At 36.6% G+C, this 26,919-nt stretch overlaps 1 long non-coding RNA gene across 1 annotated transcript; it reads right to left on the bottom strand.

Annotated features, from left to right (window-relative positions):
• Nucleotides 1–22,731: 22,731 nt before the first annotated feature.
• Nucleotides 22,732–26,701, bottom strand: LOC131537534 (uncharacterized). The gene is made up of 5 exons (XR_009270310.1): nt 25,932–26,701; nt 25,291–25,439; nt 24,963–25,073; nt 24,479–24,545; nt 22,732–23,496 (listed from the first exon to the last, which is right to left on the bottom strand). It is a non-coding gene; the product is annotated as an uncharacterized LOC131537534 (long non-coding RNA).
• Nucleotides 26,702–26,919: the final 218 nt, after the last annotated feature.

A 26,919-nucleotide genomic window follows, 5' to 3' on the forward strand; every position in this document is an offset into this window, starting at 1 on the left:
TTTCAAGACATGTTTTGTGATCGAGGGTCTATATGCGAGGGAGTGGCAATGGTCTTGAATATTAAGTGAGTCTCACCTGAGAGACAAAGGGCCCTCCCCTAATGGCCCCTAATGGCCCATCAGTGTGACTGTGACTGTGAGGCAGGTAAGAGAGAATGTGAGGAGATTGAAAAAAAGGGTTTTTTAAATTGTTTGTATTTTATTTACAACACAGTATGATCAAAACATACATAATGAAGGTCAAAGACACATTATTGTGCACACTGATCTAACCACAGAGATGTGAACAGACTTTGAGTCATTCCTGCAACAGATTCTGTTCAACAAGTGAAACAAGTAAATCATACCTGATATTTACGTGTTTATTTAAGTGTTTCTACTTCTTTCCATGGATTCAAGAAGAAAAAAACATAATCAGTAGAAAAGGAGCTTGTTTTAACATAGAATATCAGTGTAGTTGAACATCTCATGTTGGTACAGCGCTCTCAGAGGAAAACAGTTTGAAGAGACATCAGGATTCATCTGTGGTGCAGGTATCTGACTCAATAAAATACAAACAACCAAAAAAAAAAAAAACATTTGTGAGCATGTTAATATCAGGAACATCTGTATATATGTGTATATATATAATATGTATGTGTGTGTGTGTGTGTGTGTATATATATATATATATATATATATATATATATATATATATATATAGGTTTTGTAGCCATAGACTCACACATGCTTTGTTCTATCATAAAAAAAGAGAAAGAAATATATCTGAGAAACTAATTATTATTGTTTAGCACATTATTAAAATCTATTTCCGAACAGAGTAGGCTATTAATAATAAACATGTACTAAACATACTTTAGCATTCATCATGTTACAGTGTACACTCATATTACTTTTATTGTTTTATATAGAGCATGAAAACATCATCGCGCCATAGGAAATTTAAATACAGTGAATTGCCCCTCATATTAAAAATGTTTTACACTATTTCAAACACTGTAGTCAGGAATTATAGTTTGGGAAAAACCCAACTATGATTTTGTAGTCATATAGCCTAGTATGTATGATTTTATAGTAGCCTATGATATGATTCTGTATCCACAGACTCAAGCATGCTTTGTACAATAAAACTATGTACTTTGTACTATACAAAATGATATTTTATATCTGAGAAACTAATTATTATTGTTTAGCACGCTATTAAAATCTATTTGTGAACAGAGTATTAATAATAAACATGGTCTAAACATTCTTAGACGCGTAGCATTCATCATGTTGTCGTTTGTGAAAAACCCAACTAACTGTTAGTAAATCTGTTCAAGTTTATGTCACAATAAAACGTTAACTATTGCAAAAAAGAAACATTACTTACTCATCAGATTGATCTCCTCTACTGGATGAAATCGTGTTCTTCTTTCGAGGGAAATCCTGCCTTTACTCAGCACGAACAGTAACAGTAGCCGCGATGAGGATCTCGTCTCTTTGTTTGTGTTGGGCATTTACACGTGCGCACGTCCCACGTGGCTATTTACATGTGAACGGCGCGAGCGGGAAAGTAGACACTTAACAGTTTCGATTGATGTATAACACTTATTTGTGTGACCAAAATCAACAGAGTATTTTTAGTGTACTTTGCACTGATCTTAACTGACTTCTGTGGCGTGAGGCGGCTAGGAGACGGTCGGTTTAGCCAGTCTGTCTGCTTCCTGACCTGGGCCCCAGTTAGTCAAATACGAACTCTAAGACTATGTGCCATATTTCTAGAGAGAAGAGCGGCACCACCACAGGAGGGATGAACACCATCTCTTTTCAACAGGTCAAGTCTGCCCACAAAAAGTTTTTCCAATTGTCTATAAAGCCTATGTTATTTTGCGGGCACCACTTAGACATCCAGCCATTGAGTGACGACAGTCTGCTATGAATCTCATCACCCCGGTAAGTGGGGAGCGGGCTGGAGCATATTACAGTGTCTGACATCGTACTCGCAAGTTCACACACCTCTTTAACATTATTTTTAGTGATCTCCGACTGCCGAAGTCGAACATCATTAGCGCCAACGTGGTTAACAATTTTACTGAATTTATGTTTAGCATTAGTCAGCACTTTTAAATTTGCCAAGATGTCAGGCGCTCTGGCTCCCGTTAAACATTTGACTATGGTGGCTGGTGTCTCTATTTTCACGTTCCGTACAATAGAATCGCCAATAACTAGAGCACTTTCATCAGGTTTCTCAGTGGATGCTTCACTGAGTGGGGAGAACCTGTTTGATGTTTTGATCGAACTTCATTCTTCTGTTCTGCTCTGTGATCTGACTGCTGTTTCTCCACGGTCAGATATGGAAAGCAATTCCACTCCATTTATCAAGAGTTCCCTGTCTCCACCCCACCACTACGTTCAGAGAAAGAAAAAGCTTCCTGAGCTTTTCATAGGTGATTTTTGTGGATGTGGGTGGGACATGTCATCACCACCACCTTTTACTAAAGTTGATTTTGTCCCCACAACTTTTTTAAATAAAAATAATAAAAATAAATCTCCAATCCATCATTCTTCATAATTTAATTCACACCTGCATCATGAAATACACACAAGGCATGTACATTTAATCCCCCATCCTTCTACATGTTTAGTGCCAGTATATGGAAATGAATTGTGGATTAAATATATAAAAAAAATGTCTGTGAATGTTACATTTCTAGAAACTGGTATTTTTCTTGCTATGTCCGTTTATGTTTTTTTTCTTTAATCGTCTGTGAATCTAAGATTTAGTAGGGTCTGTTTTTGTTTATTTTTTATTAAAAAAATAGTTTAATGAATAGCAACATCTGCTAAATGCTTGAAGTAGTGAAACTGTTTAAAATTCACTTAATTTGGATTTTGTGATAAAAGAACACTGACTAATATGATATCTATCTTTAAACATCATGCTATGCACTGATGTTGTATTGCCCTGTTTATGAAATTGATGGTCTAATCAGAGAAAAGATCTACATGTGATTTCATTATTCTAACCTACTTACACAGGCACCTGTATATGGCCACAGTGTGAGAAAACCAGTATGTACACTATTAATACTTCCAATAGCAGAACAGTCAATGATCTTTTAAGATTTGTCAGAGGTTTAGTATAAGTTATAAACGGCACTGATGGTTTTACTTAGGTAGTTCACTGACTCTTTCCATAACTGTATTCTGTTTTCTCTAATGGCTTCATTCATCCACTTTAGCTCCCCTTTTGTATATACGCGTGAGTGTATGTATGTTTGTTTGCTTGTTTAGATTAGTTATGTGTGTTAGCGTTTAGTTAATAAAAGTTGTGTGCACAAATGACATGAGTTTCTAGTTCTGCCTTGTAAATTAATGTCCCTTTACGGTTTTGACCCTTGCTACATGCTCTAATGCATTAATATTTAAGAAAGTATTTTCTGTGGCCACGGAAATATCCTTTTTTAGAGATGATATGAACTTACACTGAATGGTCGCTGGACGACCAGATCAGTTGATGCCGATTTAATTCTGCTACAGTTATCACTGTCAGCTGATATAAATAATTGTAATTAATCATAATTAATTGTAATTATTTATAAACAATTCCCTTTTAAACAAATTTGTTACATATGTATAAGAGCAGCAGGACTAGTTGAACTCCAATGCCATTGTAGAAGTTGCAGCAGAGGAATTCTCCTGTGGTGTCTTGTCAGTTGATCACTGTCTTCAGTTTTCAAACTTAAAACTAAGGTATGCTATGTTTTTCCTTTGCTATACAAGCACAGTGAAAACTATGGTAATGTAAGACTTTATTTTCAGTTTGGAATAAACCTGCTATTATGAGTTCATCCTATATGGAAGTTGATAGGACTTCATTCAATACTAAAAGTTTTTTTTGTTTTTTTTTTCTAGGCCATGAAATTTGGAGACCTCCTTTCATTCTCGCCCTGGGTACACACACTGGGCGGTGTACACTGGGAAGAATGCAAAGGGAGAAGATACGGTTGTCGAGTTTACAGGTACAGTGATTCTATGTAGAAACCTCAAATCATGGTTTCCTATCTCTGACTAGCCTTTGTCTTACTGAAAGTGCTTCTTAAATTCTTTTAAAAAATTCTTAAATTCTTTTAAATTCTTAAAAACTTTACTGTTAACGTCTATGTTTCAGCTACTGCTTTATGCAGTAAAGGATTAAAAACCACAGGTATAGTCGATATTTGACAGACCCAGAATGGGGGGAAAAGGGTAATTTATCTTATTTTCAGCCACTATAGAGCATTGTTTTACATGTGAATCGCATGCAAAATTGTATTCATGGTTTGTATGCGATGCAATGTGAATATGAAACTAATGTTAATTAATTATCGAACGTCAACTTATTTTAACTGCAACAGTGATCAGTATTCTTTTCTTTTATCACCTAAACATTCCTGTCTCAAAGCACTACTTCTATCACCCATGTCCTCATTCCTATTGTCATAGGCAAGACCAAAAGTAAATGCACTGCACTGCATTAAACAACTGTGTTTCATAGCCTGTTGTGTAATAGCTCTTAAACATTCTGGTATCGAGTTAACTGTATACAGTATACTGTGCAGGATGTGCTTGTCTCTTGTATATTTTGATTATTATCCAGACATGGTCAGGTGACTTTTAATTGTTAGTTATATCGCATTATTATTTTTACATACAATTACCCAGTTGGGTTTTTACTGGATCAATCTAGGTATGGGGGAAACAGTTCAAAACAGCTTTGATAGTTAAATATTTCCTGCAGGTGAAATGGGATCAAACAGTAAAGCAGGAGCCACTGTGAAGCAAGGTCCGATCAAGGAGAAATTCACAGTCCAAAATCAATGGCATGGGCAAACACCAAAATCTGAACCAGAGATTAGAGCAAATGTTGAGAAGGTTTTGCGAGATGGTGCCGGGAAATATGGAATACTCGACAACAACTGTGAGCACCTAGCCACATTTATTCGCTACGGGAAAGCCCAATCACTACAGGTACATTTAAAATCGTATTCTATGTATCTCTGATTACAAACAGATCCTTCTTTTTAGAACCTGATGCAGGTCTGAAATTACCACAATACTGTATAATAAGGTACCCTGCACATGGAACATCAGCTTCTAATTGCCTTATATTGGTCTTTTCTCTTTTATGCAGGCAGATCGCGCTCTCAATACGGCACCAAACTTTAACAACGAAATTGCAGATAACTTCGGTGCATCTTCCTTTGGTTCGTCCAATATGAAATTTAATTAATTTCTTCAATCTGCATTCCCTCTCCACTGCACTCACGTGTTACTTCATTTGTAGTGAATGTTTTGTTATTTTTCAATCATATTAAAGTTGATTTGGCTGCACTGTGTCTTGATTGTACAAAAATATCTTCAATTTAACAAGATTTATGTAACTTTTAGAACAGGTTTTTTATGTCACTTTGAGAGGAGTTTTAAAGCAGCCAGTGGGATAATTAAAAATGTACTTCTTTTAAACGACCAATTCGCTACTTCCCTACACGCCGGCTCAGTGCACATCTCATCAGGGAGACGTGAACCTCTCCCCATGGCTCCGCTCCAGATCCCACCGCAGAAGCAGAATTAACAAGTTACTTTCCCGTTGCCAAACCTAAATGTACCATTACACGTTGTTATATATATATTTTTTTTTTTACAAATCAAGGGATAACAATACAAATGCCCATGTTTTTTTTGTTTTTTTGTTTTTTTACAGAGAAGGAATGCAATCCTTCACATTGGCCTAAAGCCAATCACAACAATCTCAATGCAAAAGTAAATCATTCAGAGCTTTTATTGAAAGCACAGAAACTCTCTGACTCTTCCATCCAGATAGGGGTACTTTGGTCATCCTTGGTTTTTAAATGTGCTTTATAAATAAATATTATATTGTATTTTAAATCAATTTATGCACCACTATATCAATACATATGAATTAGAGGTAAACGGATATTGGATTTTGCTGATACGATAATGTGTTTAAACAAAGTTAATAAACAGATTAATCTGCCGATATCAGTAAGCTCTCTATATTGAATGTGTTAAATAATGTTTTAGTCTTTTCATGTCATTGGGTGGCCCAGAGAGAGGAATAAAGAGTTATGTTGAATTAAATGTCAGATGCAGTTTATTGTGTAACTAAAACACAGATATTAACCAGAAAAAAATAAAAGAAAGATAAAGTTGTTTTATGTGTTACATCTGTCTTATAAATCTAAACAAGCCTGAAATGCACCTGGACATTTATTTTGAAATGTCTGTCTGTGTGTGTGTGTGTGTGTGTGTGTGTGTGTGTGTGTGTGATAAAGGAACTTTCCATCCAAAAGCGGAGGGGCAACTGTTTAAATCTGTCAATGTGGGTGTGATGATTTATACATAAGTTTATTCAGTAAAAATATACAAGCCACAAAAAGATGTGAAAACAGGCAATATCGAGAAGGGTCTGGCTGCAGACTTGCACTTGCACGCTCAGACACCACAGTTGCCAACTCTCGTGAGACAAATAAGCAACCGCAGCTTCAAAAACAAGCCCAATATTTTTTTGATGATTTATTATCATCAATAATATTTATTATCAGTTATTACCAATGAATGAGCCTGCCACATATTAAACTGAAACCACTCTTTTATCTGAAAAGCAAAAACAGAAGCTATTTTACAAAAATTAGCAAACTGCAACAAAAGTGGGAACAAAACTCGTCTCCAATCACCTGTGAGCAGAATAGGATTGGAGAGATGAAAAAGGAGAAAAACACAAGAGCTTCAAAGAGGAGCTGTAACATAGCCACATATTTATAGCCTAAAATATATAAGGGGGCGTTCTATGGAAATGTCCATTCTTCTTTACAGAAATATTACACTTGAAAAACACTAGGTTACAATTATTTTTAATATATATTTTAAAATGAAACAATGTGTTATTTGAACAATTACACCTTCTTGAGCCATCAATGTGGCAATATTTGTTTTTAATTAATTATAAAGAATTCCAAGCACCACAAAACTGCTCGTCCCCACAGCCATGTACAGATCAAAAGTGCTTTATTTTGAGGTCAAAAACAGGTTTTTCTACCATTTAAAATAAAATAATGTATAGATAACTATCAAATAAATGACATAAAAAAACAAAATGCCACATAAATATTATAGAAAAAAATATAAAGTATTATATTAAATTATAATATACAGGTGCTGGTCATATAATTAGAATATCATGAAAACGTTTATTTATTTCACTAATTCCATTCAAAAAGTGAAACTTGTATATTATATTCATTCATTACACACAGACTGATATATTTCAAATGTTTATTTCTTTTCATTTTGATGATTAGAGCTTACAGCTCATGAAAGTCAAAAATCAGTATCTCAAAATATTAGAATATTTACATTTGAGTTTGAATAAATGACCATCCCTACAGTATAAATTCTGGATATCTCTTGTTCTTTGAAACCACAATAATGGGGAAGACTGCTGACTTGGTAATGATCCAGAAGATGAACACTGACACCCTCCACAAAGAGGGTAAGTCACAGAGGGTCATTACTGAAAGCTGTGGCTGTTTACAGAGTGCTGTATCAAAGCATATTAAATGCAAAGTTGACTGGAAGGAAGAATTTGGGTAGGAAAAGGTGCACAAGCAACAGGGATGACCGCAAGCTTGAGAATACAGTCAAGCAAAGCCGATTCAAACACTTGGGAGAGCTTCACAAGGAGAGAACTGAAGCTGGAGTCAGTGCATCAAGAGTCACCACGCTCAGACGTCTTCAGGAAAAGGGCTACCAAGCCACTTCTGAACCAGAGACAACGTCAGAATCATCTTAACTGGGCTGTGGAGAAAAGAACTGGACTGTTGCTCAGTGGTCCAAAGTCCTCTTTTCAGATGAAAGTAAATTTTACATTTCATTTGGAAATCAAGGTCCCAGAGTCTGGAGGAAGAGAGGAGGCACAGAATCCATGTTGCTTGAAGTCCAGTGTGAAGTTTCCACAGTCAGTGATGATTTGGGCTGCCATGTCATCTGCTGGTGTTGGTCCACTGTGTTTTCTGATGTCCACAGTCAACGCAGCCATCTACCAGGAAATTTTAGAGCACTTCATGCTTCCTTCTGTTGACAAGCTTTATGGAGATGCTGATTTCATTTTCCAGCAGGACTTGGCACCTGCCCACACTGCCAAAGGTACCAAAAGCTGGTTCAATGACCATAGTGTTACTGTGCTTGATTGGCCAGCAAACTCGCCTGACCTGAACCCCATAGAGAATCTATGGGGTATTGTCAAGAGGAAGATGAGAGACACCAGACCCAACAATGCAGATGAGCTGAAGGCCACTATCAGAGCAACCTGGGCTCATAACACCTGAGCAGTGCCACAGACTGATCGACTCCATGCCACGCCGCATTGCTGCAGTAATTCAGGCAAAAGGAGCCCCAACTAAGTACTGAGTGCTGTACATGCTCATACTTTTCATTTTCATACTTTTCAGTTGGTCAAGATTTCTAAAAATCCTTTCTTTGTATTGGTCTTAAGTAATATTCTAATATTTTGAGATACTGATTTTTGACTTTCATGAGCTGTAAGCTCTAATCATCAAAATTAAAAGAAATAAATATTTGAAATATATCAGTCTGTGTGTAATGAATGAATATAATATACAAGTTTCACTTTTTGAATGGAATTAGTGAAATAAATCAACTTTTTGATGATATTCTAATTATATGACCAGCACCTGTATATAAGACTGTTGAACTCGGAGCGTGTGAGACACACTTTGTTTCTACATTAGTGTAATCTCAAATATTTTGTGGGCAAAGGTTTAGCCTACCAGGTTTTTTTTTCTCTACTGTTTTCCGCCTAAAAATAATTAGTAAAGGATTTGAAAATGGTATTAAACAGTATTAAATGTGATGTTCTGATGATCTGCAGATACCTTGTCGACAGCTCATCAGATTCAGTAGTTATAAAATCTGTAAAATAATGCAGATTAGATGAACAAATAAACAGATAAACAGCAAATGACAACAATGCTGTCAAAACGATTATGTTCGCACAGATCCATGAACCTTCTCTTTGTGAAGAAACTCTACATGCCTATAGACATGAGAATTCAGACTGAAGAAATTGATTTTAATATATTTAACGTACTTGAAGTATGCAGTGTTAATTTTGGCAGCAAATTTAGATTTTGTTTTAGTCATAGCCTTTTGACTAAAATGCCATTTAGTTTTAGTCATGTTTTAGTCATCTGAATGGTTTTAGTCTACTTAGTCCGCTATATATAAGATTTTAGTTAATTAAGTTTACAATAAATTTAGTCAACTAAAATCTAATGAGTTTAGTTAAATTACTTCTGGAGAAAACATCTGTAAATTAGGGGTGTGCACGAATAGTCGGTCTGTAATTATTATTCGAACAATAAAAACACTATTTCAATTTTACCATGTTAATTTGCTGGCCGTAAATGCAGGGAATCCATGATAAATCCTAAGCAGTTATAACTACATGGGTGGCGCTGTGGAGCGTGTTAACAAGGTGATAGTGTTTGATCACAGAATATCGTCATCTGCCTTGCAAAGTTTGGATTTACTGATCTTACTAAATGATCTGACAAAATGTAATTACTTCTGATCAAATTAATTGGTGAAACTGATTTATCATAATATCACCACCACAATGAGAAATCACATGAAATCCAAACACAGTGGACTGAGGAAAGACCATCACTGTCGGTCCATCACTGCATTCACGACTGCAGGTAATTGAGTGGTGATTGGAAGAGAGCGCAATTGCATGAAGCACAATGTTAAAGACCTTTTATGTTATAACGAGGAGTATAAATATATTTTCGGTTTATTATGAAACTGTGGCGGGACAGATTAGACTGTAGCGGGCCGCCACAGTCTAGTTAATGAATGGGAAACACTGGTTTAAATTACTTACAGACTGTAACTGTAAATGTATAAATAAATAATGCTGTATTGTGTTAAATGAATTAAGCATATTTTAATCCTGCACAAAATATAAAAAAGTGTTGTGTAGGTATTTGGGCATAACTGTAATAAAGTGGTGGAACTGCGATGTCACTTGGTACGCAAAAAACCCGGAAGCGAGTGCATTTTATCACTTCCGGTTCCATCGTCCCAGAGTCAATGGCTTTTTTGAATGGGATTTTGGTTAAATCCCTTAAATAAGGTCCGTGGTTCACACAGGCTCAAGATACTTTCACGTTTTATTCTACAACATAAAACACACCAGTTACACCCCACTCCTGATTTTTTAAAAGTCTTATGTTTCTTAAAAAAGACGGCTGCTAAATGGGACTACAGGTGCTGTCAGAGACATCAAACGTTGTCACGCCAAGCAAATGATCAATTTACAGTATTTTCCAGTTGTAGTATAATTTGTAATACAATTAATTGTAGAATAACTAATTAGTAGTTTCCCGCATTTTATAATGTTGTTCAAAAATGAAGCTGTAAGAAAGCATATAGATTGAGGATTTCCTAGAAGCAAGGATAAAATAACATTTTGTGTTACCACCCTAACAAAATTATAGCTGAAATGTGGTACTTTATTCACTAAAATGTTTAATCTTACCATATCCAAAAACTTGCTCACTCTGCTGTTATTTAAAAGATTAAATATGCGGGGATAAGGATTTATTGACTTTTAATGCACCTTATTTTGAAATCTACAGAAATATGTGCTTTAAATGTCCTTTAGTTAAGATTTTCATTTATTCACTATACTATTTATTACTAATGTCTTAATTTCAGGCTTTTTGTCGAGGAACCAGTGTCAAGCTAACAGCCGATCCACATACCAAGTGACGTCATAGTTCCCCACTTAAGTACTTAAAAAATTCATATTTACCTCCCTTTTTCAGCTACGGCTGAGCACATATCTATGAGGCTCACAATCCATTTTATTTATATATTAATTTTTTTCTAGACGGCACAGAAAATTAATGGGTTTAAGAGGCTGTTGTGTAGAATATATTTTTGCTTTTGTGTGCTTTTTACAATGTTTACAAGTAAATTTAAGTTACATAATTATTTTTCTCTCTTTACAGGCACACACTGGGACAATGGCACAGTTCAAGACTGGATGAAGTGGTTTTGTAAGTTTTGCAATTTTGCCTCTTACAATGAAAAAAGGATAATTTCCCATTATAAAAACAGTCATGGACGTAGAAGACAGGGTTTTGTTTGTATTTATTCATCCTGTTTAGCTATCTACATTCCCATGTGGATTTTGCACAACATTTGAAGGAGCACAAAAAAGGAGCCAGTGAAGTTGCAAAAATTTGTTGTGAACTTTGTAGTTTTTTTGCACCAAGCAACATCCACCAATTATTTCTTCATTTAAAGAGACATTTGAAAAAAAGAGAAACTGTCAGTTGCCCTTTTGCAGATTGCTTATTTAAATCTAGGGTGAATTCTACTTTCTCTGCTCATTGAAGTCGTGGTCATCAGTCATCTACATTAGAACATTTCTGACCTGACCTTGTTGTATGTGAAAGAAATTTGACTTTAAGAAGTGAGGAACAGCCTGACTCAGAGGATTCAACAGCAGCAGATTTATTAGAACCGGAACCTGAACCAGAAATAGAATTTCACTTGGACAGGGAATCCATTCAGCAACGAATTGCATGCCTTTTCCTTTCGGATGCAAGCAGTTCTACATGTGTCTCAGTCAGCAGTTCAAGAAATTGTAGATTTATTTGACATTGCTGAATGTGCTGGACAAATAACCAAGCAATCAATTGAAAATATTTTTAAGGAACATAATTGCATATCTGATGAATGTATCAAAGACTCATTAATTGAAGCTTTACAGAGTTCAAACCCTCTTAATTTACTTTCAAGAGAAGGGCCTCTTGGTACAGAGTTCAAAAGGCAATCATTTTATAGACGGTATTTTACAGTTATTGAACCCATTGAATATGTTTTAAATGTACATGAAAGGACTCATACATATGTATATGTTCCTATTCTAAATGTATTAAGTGAAATCTTGAAAAGAGAAGAGATAGTGAAAGCAGTGTTCAATAATAGTATTGCTGAGCAGTCTGAACATTACCGTTCATTTCAAGATAGTGACTATTTTAAAGCAAATCAACTTCTTTCAGGTCAAGTTGTAAGTGTAGCTCTTTCTTTGTATACAGTTGTATACCTTTGTATATAGTTGACGACTTTGAAATTTGTAACCCTTTAGGCACATCCAAAAAGAAGCATAAAATCTGTGGTGTGTATTGGTTCTAGCCAATTTGCCTACCAGATACAAGTCAACACTCATCAATCTATCTTGCTTTGTTATGCAAGACTGAACATATTAAGATATATGGGTATGATCGGATTTTGGAGCCCTTGATTAAAGATCTAAAACGTCTAGAAAATGATGGTGTGTTCGTAGAGGGTCTTTCCTGTAATGTAAAAGGGACAGTGCTTTACGCTGCAGCTGACAACTTGGCAGCACTTTAGGTGGATTCCAACAATCCTTCAATGTTGACAAATTTTGTAGGTTTTGTCTGGCCAGGCGTGCAGACATACAAACTTGTGATGTGATGAATTAAGAACGCCAGAAGTGTTTGATAAAACTGTGAATGTCTTAAAGTGCATATTGCAGGTTAAAATTTTTTTTCAAATGAATATATAACCTTGTATGAAAATATCATATGAACCGTTATTGCAGGGTTTGAAAATGTTTTACAAGGCGTGAGGGCACAAATTTAGAAGAAAAAGTGACGCTTTCTTTGACCGTTCTGAAAAAGCGTTTTTTCAACATCGCGTCATATTACGTCACGAGAGGGAGTCTGTGTGTTTTAGGTAGTTATTTTTTATTTCAGTTTATCATCGTCATGGTAAATTATCGTGTTTGTGGAGGTTTCGCAAACTCCAGCCTGTCAGGACATCGAGTCCACAAGGTTTCCTGACAAGAAAAAGGACAATATCTTCCGAGCCTCGGTGCGTTTGTGCAGCTGAAGAGACTTAATGCATCTGCTTCAAACAACGCGGTGGTGTGTAATTTAGTGATCACTATATACCGGAAGATCATCCCGGCAATATGATGCAGTTCAGCATGGGACATCGAAGCAAGAAGCAAATGAGACTCAGAGCTGGTGCGGTTTCTTCGGTGCACACAGCAGTTTCTTCGGGTCCCTGTCAGACATGTTATTTGCTAATTACCAAATCAGTGAACATAATTATTTAAATAATGAGACGCAACGAGACGTGTATAAGTTGTTGTAAAGCACCGCAGCTAGCTTGTAAGCGTTAGCAATATCGTTATATTTTTAAAAACCGTGTAAAAACGTTACCATATGAGAAGACATAGCTGGTAAGTTAACCTCAGTTTGCTAATATTATAACCATCAAGTCTAGTGACAGCTTAGTAACATTGTTTGCACAGCTAATTGGTCATTTTTTGTCATGTGGTGTGTTTATAAGGCTTTGGAAGATGGGAGTGTGAAGATCTGAAGCAGTGAAGTCCAGCTGTTATTAACACCTCTGCTGGACTGCAGCTTCACTCCTGATGGAGATGCAGATGTGATGGAGGCCGAGTGGAGAAGCCTGGTCAGCAGTGAATGTGATCTAAACTTGTGTTTGCTTCTCCCAGCATATGAATCATGGTGTCTCTGAGAGTGTTATACTGCAGGTCACCACAGGCTCCACGAGAACACAGCACTGTCTGTCTTCACTACACCTGCTGCTCTCTCCAGATCCCTCCAGAGGACCAACAAGATCAGGCTGCTGGCGTGTATCTAGCACAGCATTCACGATTTAACACACTTTAACAACACATTAGTGTGATACCCAGACTGAAAGATTGTTAAATGTTTTTAAACGGGTCCCATGGTATATTTTTCTTTCGGTAGAATATGTTTGGTGCATATATATGCATGTTAATTAACAGCTGCAATGTTGTGTTTTTAGTTGGGTATTAACAGTGCTATGAAATAACATTTGTTATGATTTAGTGCTGTATAAATAAAACTGAATTGAATTAACCATAAATGCAGAGCTGCTTGATATATCTAATGTAAATTTCATAAACAAGTTTTTATACAGTAAGACAATTTGTGATTGTGATTATTTTTTATTGATGGTCAACAAAATGGGGCCATTCAAAACCTTTATAAAGTCCTCCTTCCTCTGTAAACTGTCTTCTAATGTCTGACTCAACACATGCAGGTGAGGGCTGCTCAGAACACCACAGGCCCAGCGGACAACTTGTCTGTATGCTGCCAATATTGATTGTCTTATACCAATGGCATCAAAAAGTGACTTACAGGTAGTTGTGACCTACCTAAATATAGGCAACTTGTAATTGAAGAAGACACAATTATTCAGATGGTTTTAAAATGGTTTTCAAATCTTTAATATACTGTGTATTTATACATACAAGTATTTAGCTCAGAGTAATAAATGATCTCTGCCCTAAACACACTCATGTCTGCTGGCCTGGAGAGGTCTGTGCTGCTGTCTGAAGTGCATACAGGCTATCTGTAGCTCATGGGTTCAGACAGCAAGCCTCAGCCTGGGAGCAGACTCAGACACTGCACATCAAGTCTGGGGGTCACATTCTCCACTAAAGCCCAGTATGTATCTAACTCCCTGCAGCACTGACTTTCCTCAGCTGTGACCATGGCCTTGCATTTACCACACAAACACTTAATGAATCAAAAACGTGTTTATCTCTCTCTCTCTCCTGTGGTGATGAGAAACCGCTATATCACGTAACGTTAGTGTCGGATATTAACGAGCGTGACACGCCTGATCAACGCTTATTAGTTTCTGTTGCTGGTAAGTATCAATACTCATAGATGATTAATACTAGCTTTGCTATTGCCTGATTACATATTGTTATACATGTGTATATCTGTAAGCTAACACTGGTCTCTCACCAAGACACTGTCCTGTTCTCCTCACACATCAACTCAATCTGTCTCCTCTGACCGTTGTTCTGTCTAATCCTGGCCTGACCTGCTCTCTTGGCTGCATAACAGGCTTATAATTTTTTCTGTGGTCCGTCATACGAGTGTAAATAAACATTCAACATTTCCTCAGCGTCCGAACTGTCGTTGCGATCCATTGTTTTCCTGTGGTTTAAATGGACCGCTCTCCCTCTCATTATGTCACTTCCGGTTTTGGCGGTTTTCAGATGCGGAAGTAAAATTCTCTCACAAAAACGACTCCAGAAGCCTTAATAGTGTATTTTAAAGTATATTTTAAAGAAAACCTAGTTCCTACATTATTTTTCTATACATCGACTCACTGGAGTCTCTAACCTGGAATATGCCCTTTAAAGCAAAATTAACTTCAGTCTGTTGATGGTGTGAAACAAGATTGTCCTTTAAACAGTTTAACATACTTTCACACATGCACAGGTTTTCTGATGTTCTACACTGCAAAAAATGCTTTCCTTACTTAGATTTATAGTCTTGTTTCCAGCCAAAATATCTAAAAATTCTTAAATCATGAAGGATTTTCTAGACAAGTTAAAATTAAGTGAGTTTTTGCTTGAAACAAGCTAAATAATCTGCCAATGGGGTAAGAAAAATCATCTTAGAAAACAAGATTATTTTTCTTACCCCATTGGCAGATTATTTTGCTTGTTCTAAGTTAAAACTCACTTAATTTTGACTTGTTTTTTCTGAAAACAAGACAATAATTTTTACTTGTCTAGAAAATCCTTCTTGATTTAAGAATTTCTAGATATTTTGGCTGAAAACAAGACAAAAAATCTAAGTAAGAAAAGCATTTTTTTGCAGTGTTGTCCCAGTGGAACTAAGTTTGTGCTTGGAAGATTTTATTTCCAAAAAATATTTCACACTGGAAGAACTTAATAGTGAAATACAAGACTTTCCCTTTTAAATCCACAGACAAAACAAATTGTCCTCAAAAAATTCCATCAACCTTTTTGAAAGAATGGTACTGTGGGTGGAAATGGACACGAAAATTGGAATCTTGTGCGGTTCCTTCCACTCATCATCGGCCACCGTATTCCAGAGGATGATCAAACTTGGCAATTAGTCCTTGAGCTGAAAGATTTGGTTGAGTTACTGTCAACCCCATTTTTCACCTCAGAGTCCCTTTGTTATTTGCAGTCCAAAATATCGGACCACAGGGCACTGCTTCTGACTGTCTTCCCTGATGTAGAACCTGGTCGAAAGGACACACACACATAATCTCAACTCAGAACATTCCAAGGAGTTTACCTTCCATCGCCGAGTCGTAAAATTTACAAATGACCAACACAACGCCCAAGTATCTGACTAGCTTCCTGCCTGTTCTCCTTATCATCTCATGAGACCCATAAAACTTTGAGGAGAACATCTGGCTACCTTTGAAGAACAGAACCTTCAACGTTGGTCCTGACCGGTTTACTATAAATGAAGTCAAATAAACAGACACATTGGATCTGCAAATGCTCCAGCACGGACTCTCCCTGAATCCCCTGACTGCTTTTGACCATAATTCAATGATGGTATCAACAAGAAACGACAGATATACGTTGACCAGACGCTCAACAAACCTACACTATGGACATTCCCTTCGTCAACTTCTCACTGAAGAAACTATTAGAACCTGAAGCTACGCAAACGAACTCTGAGCAGAACTTCTAGTGAGCGCGTCACTTTCAACGTCACAAAGAGACCACCGAAGGGGTTCCCCAGTGACGCCACACAAGGACCGCACCAGCAGCCAATCAACAGTCTCGGCATTCCCTCAAGCAACCATCCAGGGAACAAGCCAGCCTTCAACTCAACTTAAAGCAAGTAAACAAACAAACAATCTCCATGTCTTGCTGAGCTGGTTTGAATTAATCTTAAAAGAGAGAGATAGCAAAGTTCTCTATTTGTGACGTCCTCAGGTCTTCTTTACTCTTGGAAAAGAGCATTAGAACCTTAAACTTTCTTCAAACTGCAATCCTCTCACCAGAACGTGTGTATGTGTTTTGTTAGTATTGTATCAGAATAGCAAATAAACTCTCATTTCATTCATAAAGAATGGGCTGGTGCTGTGTTTTTCAAGTTTGAAACTATTTGCCAAAGATCGTGTTACCTGTTGCTCAAAATTTCCCAACCAATTCTGTATTATTATCATGGCCACAAAATAAACATAATTGCTAAGATATACTGGTTTAATGCTCGCTGGATGAGTCGATAAGAAAGTATAAATTATACATTTTGATTAATACCAATTAATCAGATCAATAGCGAATCTCTATGATTCGATTTCCTAAAGCTAAAATTCAAAATAAAAGCTTAAATTAAGAGATAAATGTTACACTGATTACAAGTTGCGTCCAAAGCATCATTATATAGAACATTATCCCCTTCTCAAATAAAAAAGTTTGGACCTCTAACTGAGTAAGATTTGAGGCAAACATTCTTTTTTTTCAAGAAGATTGTGCGTGATGCTTGCAATTTTAAAAACATTTTGCTCACCCTGGCCTCAACTGATGTTGGCATATTATCTTAAAATGCCAAGTATTTTCAAGCCAGAGGTTGAGACTGGGAAGATTACGACTGTGTGCCTGGATGTCTTAGACTGTGGAATCAGACAAGCAATTCTGAGAAAGTTCAGTGATATTCGTGCTGTTGCACTTACCCCCAATGTCTTCCTTTATGGAACAAAATATTCAAAAGGAATGATTCTCTCAGTTGGAAGTACAAGTGGCCTACCAGACAAATATGTGTTGTAATGGATGATCAAATATGCTTTATCATTGAACCCTTTATGGCCTATTTTGTGGAGCATCTGCGGAGTTACCAACTTGTAAAGCCCAGCTGGATGTCTTCTGGTAACACCTGCAGATCTTAATGACTATATGCCACTCGAGTCATACCGGGTCCAGGGACAAGTATTAGTCACTCCCAGGACATTCTTGTTGCCTTGAAGCTTCTGTAAGTTTTTTTTTTTTCCTTCTTCACGTTTTGTAGCAACGATAAGTAACTTTGACTAAGTATTTGTAACTATAAATAACTACATGTCAACTAACTCTGAGTATTAGTAGTCTGTCTGCTAAATATTAACACTTTTTGATGGTCCCCAACTGACATTATACTGACTACAAGTATCTTTGCAAGTGCATGTCTGGGCAATATAGCCAAAAAAAGATCACAATGAAATTTTTCATATCAATCATTATCACAATAAATTTTAAATCTTTATTTCTTTATAGTTTAAAGGCAGATCTTTGCTCCTTATTGAAAGTTCTAGAAAATAGACTGTTTTTAAACTACTCTTTATTGTCAGAACATGACAAACACTGTATGTTTTTTAATTTTTCACATTTTTCTGGTCATTTTTCCTTAACAAAATGAATATTTTAACAGACAAAATGTGTATCTTCAGCACAGTTTGCAGTAGGGCTGTAAAAAAAAAAAAAGGAAAAAAAAAGTGCATCAGGCAGCTTTATATGTGGCACACAAGATGCGATGATGATGTAGGCATCATCATATTTTAATGTTTTTTTTAGTCTATCCAGTTGAACCCACTGGATGCGGCGCTGCTCATTCAAAATATTGCGGAAAAAGACAACATCAATGCGGAGATGTTGTTTACCTCAAAACTGAAACCAAGCCTATTGGTTATATGCATATTATCGCATTTTCTATAGGGACATCTATCACCGTTGCACTCGCGTCTCGCACAAGAGAGCAGCATATTTAGAAAGCATGTAAAATTAGCATAAGGTCAAATTTAAAAACACATCTCGAGACTTTATGGCGGTTTTTCTGCATCCCACTGCATCTCATGTTTTGAAATGAAAAAAGCAGGCTACTCTTTGTGATTGGTTTTCGGGTATTAAACTATACACTTGTTGTTTCTAATTATTTAAGCAACGTAATTAATTATATATGGTTTATAAACATTATTTGAAACATTATGAACTTTTTTCAAAAGTAGTCTTGTTTTTTTATTGCTTTGAAGAAACGTGCATTAGTACGGTAATATTTTGTGTGTTTGCATGAACATATATATTGAACATGTGTAATCGTTTTGTGGAGGGAATTTGTCATGATAATTATCGTTATTGTTTTATTGCCCATTCCTAACAACTTATTCTACAAACCCTAGCTAGCACCTAACCATAACCTAATAGTCTACTACAGTCTACTGATGCTCTAATGGTAGTTATTTGTAGTTGCAAAGTTAGTAGAAAATCTGAAGTGAACAGATACTGTGTTTGTTTGAGCAATTGTGTTCCCACTCTCAATTCAGGCTGTTAGTTAAGTCAGTGTTGTTGCTTTTATCGTAAGGATGATAAACCATTGATAAACCGTTATGGTACATGTATAGTGGTCACTTGAATGTATGTGAGGGCTGTATATCTATATGTACTACATATTTAAATATTTTACTTGTTTACAGGTTGTTCTCTATCAGCTGAAAGTGATTAGGATGCTGCTGCGTGTCATCATCTCAGAAATAGAAATTAGGCGCCTTTCAGTTGAAAATGTCCCCCCAAATGTTGACAAGCTGTCTGAACTGATACGAACAAACCTTGGCCTGAAAAGGGGATTTGATCTACAATTTGAAGATCCTGAATTTAATAACCAGTTGTGTAATTTAACTGACATTAATGAGCTTCCTTTGGAGCAGGCAACCTTGAAGGTTTTGTTCACGGCTGACCCCGTCCTGTCAGATTCAACGCTGGATGCTTCTAGCCTTCAGTCTTGTATTGAGGACTCTGCAGAATGGCCTGGTCCTTTTGTAATTCCACACACGTCTTGTTTCAAGACCCATCAGATGTCATCAGGATGTGTGATATAAGGTCTGTTTTAATGATTTTTCACTAAACGTATAATGATTATGTAATTTTCTGTATTTAAGTTGTCTCTTATTCATTTCTTAAAAAAAGATAGACTAAAAGACTAGGAGTGTGACGTTTTAACATGCTGTGAATGACATTTAGTTTGATCACAGTCATGTACTTGAAGTTAAAATTGAGTTTTTAAAGAGTTTTAACTTTAAAAGGCTTATATTATGTCAAAATACAGTACTGTGCAAAAGTCTTAGGCTACTAGTGTCGGTGGCCGTTTCTCAAACGGAAGGCTGCATCCTCCGGAGGTCACATTTGTAGGCTGCATACGTCATCAAGCCTGGTTTATTTCAGTTAACGGAGCATTATATTCACGAGTCAAAAGCATACTACAACAATTTACACTTAACTAAGAATAATGGTCAAATTTATAAGTGTTAATATTCTAAAATAAGATCTTCTTTATGACGTATGCAGCCTACAAATGCGACCTCCGGAGGATGCAGCCTTGCGTTTGACAGTGGTGGAAAGAGTACTGAAAATTTGTACTCAAGTACAAGTACTGTTACATTGCTGAAATGATACTCAATTACAAGTAAAAGTACTGGTGTTAAAAAACTTTTTAGCTGGTGATATTTATTGAATTATCCGGAATTGCTGAATCAGACAAGATCCAGACAACAAAACACATTTTACAAAACACATTTAAAGATACTAAAAACACTTTTGAAACTTTGTAAATGGTATTAACTTGCTATTAATCTAATCGGGCGAACCGAACTGTCGGGTGTGGTTTATATACGAGTCACAGAACAACACCCCTAAACATATATTTAAAAAAAATAATAAATCAATAAATAAAACAACATCACACAAATAGAGTTGTAAGTCTTCTTACCATTATGTGTTTTTTACTAAGATACTAAAAACACTTTTGAAACTTTGCAAACAGTAACTTATCCCAGTGCCCTGAAAACAAACAGCTGGGCAAGGTCCTTACTACACGGACCTTACATACTAACATATCTTGAACAGTATACCTTCTGAACCTCTTGTTCAGTTTCACCAGAAGCTGATTTTCAAAGTTCACAGAGTCTATCCGGCTTCTTTTAGATTTGAACAGTAGACCAGCACAGCTAAAAAGCCGTTCACATGCAGCTGAGGCAGGCAGAGCTGTATTTAACTTTATAGACAGCTTCTTGATGGCTGGGAAGGAGTGAAGCAGATCCATGCTGTCCGAGGCACATGCAAGGTAACCATCAAGCTCAACCGGACTTTGCAACTTAGTGGAGAGTGGTCTGGAGAAAAAATCGTCGTCATCAGATGACTCTCTTTGCTGATGCTCACTTTCATGCTCCGTGGTTTCAAGATGATTTTTCAAGTATGTCAAGGCTGTAATTGGAACACAAATACTTTAATTTATATGAATATTTCCGATTAGTTAAATCACAGATCCAGCTAAATCACAACCAAGAATACATTAGTATTTTGGTGAGTCCTGTAACAACATTTTAGGCTTGCCATAATTGAGATGCAATAAAGTATACACACTTATACAGATGTGCAGCCATAGCAACAAATTGGATCATGTAAGTTTGAACTTACCAGCCTCTATTACATCAGGTTTGTCAGTCCAGGAGGTCTTGAACTTGGGTAAGAGGACTGCAGCAGCAGCCAGCTCTGGATCATCCGTCCAAAACGCTTCTGCAGGCCATTTTGCAGGGCTCTGATAAGTGGCATGCAGGTCTGGCTTGATGTCTCCAGCCTGTTGAGTTTGGACAGAAGCTGGTGGATTACTGGCAGCAGCCATCCCAAGTACATGCTGGACTCTGACTGGAGAATGTTTGAAGCTTTCAGCAGTGGTTTCATAGTGATGCAGTACTCTCTGAGAAATCCCACTTCTGCAGGATTCAACCTGGCAGATAAAATCTGTATGATAACGAGGCCAAATCATGACAACATGAAAAGGATATTAAATATTGGTGGTATTTAATATTACTCACATTTTCACCTTGATTTCATCACATACACTCCTGATGGCATCTTCCCCCTTTTCATCAACGATGCATATTATCCTTTCAGTGGCGAGACAGGTTGAATTCCACCGTGTTGCAACAGGGCGAATAATCTGTAGCTCACACTTGTCCTCTACCACTTCACTAGCCAAATGAGATCGCCCAGTTTTGTTCCAAATGCCCTGGCATTTTGCAAAGCTTGAACGGAAAAGCCTTTTGTAGGTATCATTCATGCCTTCCGCAAGGGCAGCATCTGTTGTTGCCACAAGATTTAGCAGGTGACATGCACATCGTTGATGAGGGGGTAGTTGATATTCCATACCAGTGTCTTCATCAAGGATCGCACTTGCATCATGATATTCAACATGGTCCCCTTACAAAAATTACCTGTGGTATTACATGTGGTAAAACATTAAAAGTACTACACAAAAATTGTGTGGTAATTGTGTGGTATTATGTTGTTTTTTGGGACACTTTACCACAGCATTTTTGTTGTACTGTATGTAATATATCTGTGATATTCCTGTGGTACTACTGTCATAAACCTGTGGTATTACTGCTGGCTTTCCTGTAATAGTCCTGTGGTCCTTTTGTTATATTTGTGTGGTATTCCTGTAATAATTTTGCAGGGTTTTTTATGGTAACACTTAATTTGCTATGATATTCCTGCAAGAAAACCATAGTTTTTCTGTCATAAACCTGTGGTATTACTGCTGGCTTTCCTGTAATAGTCCTGTGGTCCTTTTGTTATATTTGTGTGGTATTCCTGTAATAATTTTGCAGGGTTTTTTCTGATAACACTCAATTTGCTATGATATTACTGCAAGAAAACCATAGTTTTTCTGTCATAAACCTGTGGTATTACTAGCATACTTGTCATAATCTTAAAAATGTTACAAATACAAAAATGTGACACACCATACTACATCTGCCATATTACATTTCAACATTTATTCACCATGTGTAACAACATAATCTGTGTACACTACAAAGTAGGGTATATGACACAATAAAACAATATAAGGCACAATTACACAAAGCATGAAAATGCAAATTCACAGTATTCAAACATTAACATCTCACAATTAAGCTTTCGCTCATTTGATCATTTGTTGTGAACACCCTCTTTTAGGGATCCTGTGTCCACATTAGGGAAAGCATTGTCTCACGTAGCCAGAGCTTCAGACTGACGGCTTAAGGTCTGGAATCCATGGCAGCTTTCATTGGCCAAGGCCCGCCCATGAGGCCGTTTGACCGACATGTCAAACAACCAATCACAGTTCATTTCGTTCAGCGTCACGTTTCGGGGCGTAGAAATGTCACCACAATAACAGACCGGTGCGTAAAACTCTCGGACGTATTTTACAGATTCTATGCCATGAACTTTAAATATTTCACATACTTTTAAAAATCCAGCGGTTAGTTGATCCTGATAAGCGCTTGTCATTACAGTTGTAAACATGACAGCTTTCTTCTTTCGTGAGGAGTTCGGCGTCACAGCATCTTTGTTTCCAGGTGGAACGTTAAAGAACGCAACACGCACGTCTCCCGGAAATCCTGTATAATTCAATCAGTCCGATGACGACATTGAAACTCTTGAAGTTTTTCCACTTTTGTGTGCCATATGTATCAGATGTTTAGCCAACGGTCCGTGGGCGTGACTTCTGAGGCTGAGAATAGGGAAAGCACAGCTCACTTTTTCTGCAAAATAAAAAAATGGACATGACTAATATACATTAATAAATAACGGACAAACGGTCCTTTAGGTTGGTTTGAAAACTACCGATATGTGTGTTGGAGCAGGTTTAGAGCAAAGCTAGGACAGTTGCCCTCCAGGAGCCGAGTGTGATACCCCTGATACCCCTGTTATAAAAAAAAAAACCTCACAATTCCAGGAAAGTTAGTGTATAAATTATTAGACCAAAGCCAAAACCATGTTGTACTGTTTTGCTGTTGTTCTGAATATGAGCACAGCTATCATGTGTCCATAGGAACAATGATTAAACAACAACATGACTGCAATTTTGATATTGCTCTTTTACAACAGTACATTAAAAATGTAATTAATAGTGAGTAGAGATGCATGGTATATCAGCAGATGATATATTATTGGCCATAAGAAGGAAAATTCAAACACTGTTATTGCACCAATAACAATTTCCACCAACAGTTCCACAGATAATTAAATCTGGTATATTTACGTACAGAGAAATTCATGATTACACGCAGCTTCTTTCATTTTGCAATTTGACAATGGCGCTGAGCAATAACACACTTTGATTTTAGTTTGTTTGGCAGATGTTTTGCCAAAGCAACTGTGCAAAACACAATAGTAGAGAACTTTTATGTTATCATGAGAAGTGAACAAATGTTTCAGTTTATTATGAAACTGTGTGTGTGACAAAGAGTGTGTTTAGTATAATGTGAGCAACACATACACTCCACCTAGGTTTTCTTTTTCTGCTCCCTACTCACTAAATAGGAGCATTGAGGGCTTTCAAAACATATGCTCCTCAATTCAGATCAATCCATTCCCCAACATGCTTACTGTGCACCACATACATAATCTGGAATATTGTGAACACAGAGTAATACAAACAGTGAAATGTCTTGGACCACCAATGGGTCAATCAAATTTGAGGATTGAAACAACATTTTTTTCTATATACAATTTTATATTTACCTCACTTTCAGTTTGAGGTCGTGCCTCTGTCCATAGCCTTCTCAGCTCGTTGAGAATCCAGGAATCTCTGAAACAAGATTTTAACTAATTATTTTTTATATAAACAATTTATTTTATCTTATAAATAATTTAGAGAAATATAAAAGGTGTTTTGAAATTTTTCTATAAAAACATATTATATTAGACTTCAGACTATGTTTAAAATTATACAGAGTGTAATCAATGAAGCGGCCATTTACAACACTTGCATCATGTCAGCACTTCACTGGAGAACTGTATGTGGTAACATCTAAATGAACTGGTTATTTAACATGATCAACCTGACTGTATTGACAGATCAAAGTCATTTTTAAGATCGGGTAAATATTGGCTCTATAACAACTGCATCAACTTTTTAGAGAGCATATTGTTTATTTTTTATTGTAACTGCTTTATAATATTCCTCATTTTGTGATAAGTTTTTGTTTAGATAAAATATAAATACCTGAAAGATGTGACTCGAGATCTCAGTCCACTAATTTGTCCCTTACAGTTTTCAAGTTCCTCTCTGAGCCGCTGTTTTCTTCCTGTAGCCCTTCTATTCTTCTTTGCATTTCTTGAAAAGATACATAAGCAGCATAAACATTCATTGTCTTTTGTGGTATTGTGTTTTGAAAAACTGGAATTGACGGTTTTATAGTATTTAGCCTACTATTTTTCGCCTGTTTTCTTGTGGACTTATGTTTAATTAGTTGCTGCATTAAATGCTGTCCAGTCTTTGTTTCTGTTTTTCTTTTTTTTATATAAAAGATTGTGAAAAAGAGCATACTTACTGAGGCTGAGCTGACAGTCTTTTCAGCGTCGTCTGAGCTTTTTCGGTTTTACAATTCTTCATTTAGCTTACTGGGTACATCAGCACCGGGCTTTATCTTCCCAGTTAATCTGGCTCTCTCTTTAAGCAGGTTTTCATCCAGGCCTGACTCTGTAATATAAAAACACGTCAACAATAGGGTTGTCAGCTGACTGAACTTAGTAGCTGAGATTTTTGTTTTAAATATGGAACAAAAGTGGATTTCTGCAGCAGCACTCTTTACTTGTTTAACTCACACAGAAAACACATGATGGTGTATTACACCGAACTCAGTATGAATCTTATTAATCAATTAAATCATGAAAACTGGCTATACTATGTACTGATCCACCAATGTAGCTCAGTTTACGAACATGACACTATTAAGCCAGGCCTTTTTGGACAATTTCAGTGTCCAATTTATTAACAAATAACTCTTATGAACCCGATCTTTTAATGAAGAGCTGTAACGTTGTTATTTCCAGTTGGTCTAAATTCGTTATATTGATTTACCATCTCATCTAAACAGAGTGATATGTGGCAAATTAAACTAACAAATACAACACAGGTAGCATAACATGCACATAAAAGTACAGCAGAAGCACTTTATCTAACGTTACTCACCAGCAAAAACGGATGAACTGAGACGTCTGGTTTCTCGCGGCGGGCCAGCTGACGATTAGTTCCTCGGAGAAATACCATTCTTCCTTAATTAATGTTTCGTCGTGAATCTGCGTGTCTTCAGTGTAACTCGATAGACCTGTTTCGACTGCGTTTTCTTCGAAAAAATGAAATAATCAGAAACGCAACATTTTACAAACTGTCTGGTTCGCGGTTGGCGGTTGAGAACGGCTTGACGTCACGGTTCAAAATAGGGGTGGGCGGATCGATCTTAATATCGATAGTATCGATACCAACGTTGGTATTGGTATCGGATCGATACTAGCCTGATTAGATCGATACTTTAGGTTAATTTCCTCTCCTCTACACTTAACATATTGCTTAATACATTCAACAAAGAATAGACATATCTGTGTGTTTATATACCGCTCTTTTCACGCCTCGTATGCAAACCTTACTGCTCCTCCCCTGCTTTAGTGTTTTGTTATGCCATTACGTGACTCAGGGGCTCCATGCGCAAGCGGATATTATGCTACAGCGAGAATGGAACGGTAGAAATTCGCCACTGTGGCAACAGCACCAAATTTATTCACCTTTTTCAACGTGAAAGTAAGCTTTTTTCATAGACTGTATGTACAAGACTTCCACTTCCTTAGGCACGGTAGGGAAATCATGAGAAAAATAAACCAAAAATAGTTTGCAATACCAAGCTTTTGTACAGTTAAAAATCGCTGGAAGCGGATGAGACTGGAAGCCAGACCCATTAAATTTACCGAATTTGGCCTTTTATACAGTCTTCAACCATTAAGCCACGTTGTTGTTTTTTCTTTATAAAAGTTTTCTATCAGAGGAAAACACTTAACATGCATGCACTTTGCGTTCATATGCTGGGCTGCTTGCCTGCATATAGTTTGCATCATCAGTATACTGAGTTGGCCTTTCAATATTACTTTCTTAATGCATTAGTCCATGTTAAGTTTTTTTTTCTTTA

Source organism: Onychostoma macrolepis, chromosome 03 (genome assembly GCF_012432095.1).
Source record: "Onychostoma macrolepis isolate SWU-2019 chromosome 03, ASM1243209v1, whole genome shotgun sequence".
Lineage (NCBI taxonomy): Eukaryota > Metazoa > Chordata > Actinopteri > Cypriniformes > Cyprinidae > Onychostoma > Onychostoma macrolepis.